The sequence below is a fragment of the Rhinolophus hipposideros genome, assembly GCF_964194185.1.
Source record: "Rhinolophus hipposideros genome assembly, chromosome: 19".
Lineage (NCBI taxonomy): Eukaryota > Metazoa > Chordata > Mammalia > Chiroptera > Rhinolophidae > Rhinolophus > Rhinolophus hipposideros.
In genome coordinates this window covers 28,692,270-28,698,269 of record NC_138065.1, presented here as the reverse complement: position 1 = coordinate 28,698,269, position 6,000 = coordinate 28,692,270, and positions in this window count along the sequence as shown.

Below are 6,000 nucleotides of genomic sequence, written 5' to 3'. Positions count from 1 at the left end.
AGCACGGAATGTCTTTCCATTTCTTTGTGTCTTCTTCAATTTCTTTCAAAAATGTCTTATAGTTTTCAGCATATAAATCCTTCACATCCTTGGTTAAGTTTATTCCTAGGTATTTTATTCTTTTTGCTGCAATTGCAAAAGGAATTGTTTTTTCTATCTCTTTTTCTGAGATTTCATTGTTGGTATATAAGAAAGCAATGGACTTTTGTACGTTGATTTTGTAGCCAGCAACTTTACTATATTCATTGATTGTTTCTAATAGCTTTTTGGTGGAGTCTTTAGGGTTTTCTATGTATAGCATCATGTCATCTGCAAAGAGTGACAATTTAACTTCTTCATTCCCAATTTGGATGCCTTTTATTTCTTTCTCTTGCCTGATAGCTCTGGCGAGGACTTCCAACACTATGTTGAAAAGCAGGGGTGATAGGGGACAACCTTGTCGTGTTCCTGAACGTAGAGCAAAGGGCTTCAGCTTTTCACCATTAATTATGAGGTTAGCTGAGGGCTTGTCGTATATGGCCTTTATTATGTTGAGGTATTTTCCTTCTATACCAATTTTAGTAAGTGTTTTAATCATAAATGGATGTTGTATCTTATCAAATGCTTTTTCTGCATCAATTGATAGAATCATATGATTTTTGTCCTTTATTTTGTTTATGTGATGTATCACATTGATGGATTTCCGAATGTTGAACCATCCTTGTGCCCCTGGGATGAACCCCACTTGGTCGTGATGAATAATCTTTTTAATGCATTGTTGCATTCGATTTGCTAGAATTTTGTTTAGGATTTTAGCATCTGTATTCATCAGAGATATAGGTCTGTAGTTTTCTTTTTTTGTGTTGTCCTTACCAGGTTTTGGTATCAGGGTAATGTTGGCCTCATAAAATGAGTTAGGGAGTACTGACTCTTCTTCAATTTTTTGGAAGAGTTTGAGCAGGATTTGTATTAGATCCTCTTTGAAGGTTTGGTAGAATTCACTGGTGAAGCCATCTGGTCCAGGACTTTTGATTTTGGGAAGGCTTTTGATGACTGATTCAATTTCCTTACTGGTGATCGGCCTGTTAAGATTTTCCAGTTCTTCATGATTCAGCCTTGGAAGGCTATATGTTTCTAAGAACTTGTACATTTCTTCAAAGTTATTAAATTTGGTGGCATATAGTCCTTTATAGTATTCTTGGATAATCCTTTGTATTTCTGTGGTGTCCGTGATAACTTCCCCTTTTTCATTTCTGATTTTGTTAATTAGTGTCTTCTCTCTTTTTATCTTAGTGAGTCTAGCCAAGGGTTTGTCGATTTTGTTAATCTTTTCAAAGAACCAGCTTTTTGTCACATTAATTTTTTCTATTGTCTTTTTGTTCTCTATTTCATTTAGTTCTGCTCTGATTTTTGTTATTTCCTTTCTTCTGCTGACCTTGGGTTTCGCTTGTTCTTCTTTTTCTAGTTTTTTAAGGTGTAACATGAGGTTATTTATTTGGGATTTTTCTTGTTTCTTGAGATAGGCCTGTAATGATATAAATTTCCCTCTTAAAACTGCTTTCGCGGCATCCCAAAAAGTTTGGTAGGATGTATTTTCATTGTCATTTGTTTCTATGTATCTTTTGAGCTCTCCTCTAATTTCTTCTTTGACCCAGACGTTCTTTAAAAGTATGTTGTTTAATCTCCATGTATTTGTGTTTTTTCCTGCTTTCTTTTTGCAGTTGATATCCAATTTCAAAGCTTTGTGATCAGAGAATATGCTTGGTATGATTTCAATCTTCTTAAATTTGCTGAGGCTGATTTTGTGTCCCAATATATGGTCTATCCTTGAGAATGTTCCATGTACACTAGAAAAGAATGTATAGTCTGATGTTTTAGGATGAAGTGCTCTATATATGTCAATTATGTCCAATTCATCTAATGTGTCATTTAGGGCTGCTATTTCGTTATTTATCTTCTGTTTGGATGATCTATCCATAGCTGTCAATGATGTATTTAAGTCCCCTAGTATAATTGTGTTTTGGTCAATTTCTCCCTTTAGTTCTGTTAGTAGTTGCTTGGTATATTTCGGTGCTCCCTGATTGGGGGCATAAATATTGATGACTGTTATGTCTTCTTGTTGTATAGTCCCCTTTACCATTATGAAATGTCCATCTTTGTCTCTTGTTATCTTTTTCACCCTGAAGTCTGTTTCATCGGAAATCATTATGGCTACACCTGATTTTTTCTGGGTACCATTTGCTTGAAGTGTCAATTTCCACCCTTTCACTTTGAGTCTATGCTTGTCCTTGTAGCTGAGATGTGTCTCTTGTAGGCAGCATATGGTTGGGTTTAGTTTTTTGATCCAATCTGCTACTCTGTGTCTCTTTATTGGTGAGTTCAGTCCATTTACATTTAGGGTGATTATTAATATGTGAGGATTTCCTGTCATTCTGTCTTTAGTTTTCTGGTAAGGCTGTGTCTCCATTGTTTCTTTGCCTTTTTGTTGTTGTCTGTTATTTCTGTGTGGTAGTATTCTATGATGTTTCCCTCTGTTTCTTCTTTTATTACAGTATATATTTCAGATTTGGATGTTTTTTGAGTGGTTACCCTTGAGTTTATGTAAAAGAAAGTTTGATATTTAGAGTATTCCAGTTTCTTCAGTCCGCTTACTTTCTCTATTCCCACATTCCAGTTCAGGCCTTTACGCTCCCCCTTTTTATGTTTTGGTTGCCACAAGTTGTCCCTGTTGATGGTGGTCTAATAGCCTCCTTTAGTATTTCTTGTAGTGCAGGTCGTGTATTAGAAAATTCCCTCAGCTTCTGGATGTCTGGAAAGGTCTTTATTCCTCCTTCATATCTAAAGGAGATCTTTGCTGGATATATTATTCTTGGCTCATGATTTCTATCTTTCAATAGTTTGAATATTTGGTTCCATTCCCTCCTAGCTTGTAGAGTTTCTGCTGAAAAATCTGATGATAATCTAATGGGCTTTCTTTGTAAGTTACCGTCTTCTTTTCCCTGGCTGCCTTGAGGATTCTTTCTTTATCATTGATTTTAGACAGCTTCAATACAATGTGCCTTGGTGAAGGCCTGTTGGGATTGAGGTAATTAGGAGTTCTATTTGCTTCTTGGATTCGAGGATCCAGTTCTGTCCACAAGTTTGGGAAGTTCTCATCGACGATTTGTTTGAATATATTCTCTGTTCCCTTCCCTCTTTCTTCTCCTTCTGGTATACCCATTATTCTTATATTGCTCTTTCTGATGGAGTCAGAAAGTTCTTGTAGAGTTCTTTCATTTCTTTTAAGTCTCAAGTCTCTTTCTTCTTTCCTCTGTGTAAATTCCAGGTTCCTATCTTCGATGTCACTGATTCTTTCCTCCATCTGGTCAACTCTACTACCTAAGCTGGATATTTTATTGTTAATGTCTTCTATTGAGTTCTTAATCTCCAGAAATTCTATTTGGTTCTTTTTCAAAATTTCAATCTCTTTTGTAAAATGCTCATGGTGTTCTTTGATTGTGTTTCTGAGTTCATTAAACTGCCTTTCTGTGTTTTCTTGCATCTCGTTCAGTTTTTTCAGAATTGCGATCTTGAATTCTCTGTCATTTAAATCACAAAGGTCCATATCTCTAAGTTCCTTTTCTGGAGACTTTTCACTTTCTTTCTGAGCTATCTTGTTGCCTTGGTTATTCATGGCAATCGCTGATTTACTATTTCTCTTCCTAGACATCTACAGGAGTGTCTTCTGCAACAGGTTGATAGGTATGCGAAGAGCTTTTGGAGTTCCAAAGCTCTTTCTGCACCAGATTCAGAGCCCGTTTGTTTCAGCAGTTCTGTTTACTCCTGCAGGGATCCGCCCAGATAGGTGGGGCCAGGGGCGGGGTGAGTTGTGAGAGGTGGCCCAGAGCAATGGCGGCGACCACCACCACAGCCAGTCCTGCTTCCACAGCTCCCTCCCCTTTGCCGGAACTAGTTGAGCTGCGAATCTGTGTCTGCGGTCCACAGTTCTCAGAGCAGCAAATATTCTGTCCTTTGATCCGACACTGCTACTTTATCGCTTCTAGCACCGGGCAGGTGGGGGCGGGGCGAGCTCTGGGAGGGTAGGGAGGGGGCGGCTAGTCTCCGTGCCTAGGGCTTCCTTTCTCCGCTGGGCAGTGAGGGCTTAAACCACCGATTTCAGCCCTCTTCCCTCAGTCTTTGCTGCCGGAAGCGTTGGGAGCGTTGGGTTCAGCCGTGCTATAAGCTGCCCTCTCAGCCCTGTGGGCCGTAAGCGGAGCCCTAGCAGTCCGAGTCCTTCCCTCTCCCGCAGCTGCGGAAGATCCGGGAGCAGCGGGCTCCGAGCACTGAGCTGGGTCTGTGTCCTGTGCCCGCGCGGCTCCGTCTCCGCACTTCTCCTCTCCCTCCTCCCCCGCTCGCGCGATTCACCCACCTGGAGGTGAATTCAGTACTGGGCCTCTTCGTCTTGCCTGTCTGCTGTGCAAGGAGTCCTTTGTGGAGTTATTGTTGTCCGATTCGTTGTAAATTCCAGGGGAGCGTTACAGAGGCTCACCTCACGCCGCCATTTTTTTTTGTTCTCTGCTTTGTGTCTGTTTTTATGCCAGTACCATGCTGTTATGATTACTATAGTCTTGTAGTATAGTATAGTTTGATATCAGGTAGTGTGATACCTCCAATTTTGTTCTTTTTTCTCAAGATTACTGTGGCTATTCAGGGTCTTTTGTGGTTCCATATAAATTTTAAGATTTGTTTCTGTTCTGTGAAAAATGCCATTGGCATTTTGATAGGGACCGCCCTGAATCTATAGATTGCTTTGGGTAATAGGGACATTTTAACAATATTAATTCTTATCCATGAGCACAGCATATGCTTCCATTTAATTGTACCTTCTTCTATTTCTTTCTTCAATGTATTATAAGTTTTCTAAGTACAGGTCATTTACCTTCTTGGTTAAATTTATTCCTTTTTTCTTTTTTGATGCAGTTGTAAATGGGTTTGTTTTCTTAATTTCTCTTCTTTTCTGACAGTTCATTATTAGTGTATAAAAAGGTCACCAATTCTAAATATTGATTTTGTATCCTGCTACTTTACTAAATTCATTTATCAGTTTAATAGATTTTGGTGGAATCTTTCGAGTTTTCTATATATAGTGTCATGTCTTCTGCAAATAATGAAAGTTTTGCTTCTTCTTTTCCAATTTGGATGCCTTTTATTTCCTTTTCTTGTGTGATTGCTGTGGCTAGGGCTTCCAATATTTTGTTGAATAAAACTGGTGAAAGTGGGCATTCTGGTCTTAAGGAGAACACTTAGCTTTTCCCTGTTGAGTATGATGTGGTTTTGTCATATATGGCCTTTATTATATTGAGATATGTTCTCTCTAGTTTCACTTCACTGAGAGTTTTATCATAAATAAATGCTGGATTTTGTCAGATGATTTTTCTGCATCTATTGATATGATCATATAATTTTTATCTTTCATTTTGTTTATGTGGTATGTCATATTAATAGATTTGTGGATATTAAACCAAATTTTCATCCCAGTAATAAATCCCATTTGATCATAGCATATGATCTTTTTAATGTATTGCTGAATTTGGTATGCTAATATTTTGTTGAGGAGTTTTGCATCTATGTTCATTAGGTGTATCAGTCTTTAATTTTCTTTTTTTGTAATGTCTTTGTGCTGGGTTTGGAATCGAGGTAATGGTGACCTCATAAAATGAGTTTGAAAGCTTTCTTTGCTCTTGAATTTTTTGGAATTGTTTAAGAAGGATTGGTGTTATTTCTTCTTTGAAAGTTAGGTAAAATTCACTTGTGAAGCCATCTGGTCCAGGACTTTTCTTTGTTAAGAGTTTTTTGATTACTGATTCAATTTCATTAGAAGTAAGTGGTTGGTTCACATTTTCTGTTTCTTCTTGATTCAGTCTTGGAAGGTTGTATGTTTCTAGGAATTTATCTATTCCAGATTGTCCAATTTGTTGGCATATAATTTTTCATCTTTTCTTATAATCCTTTGTATTTCTGTGGTGTCACTTGTCACTTCTC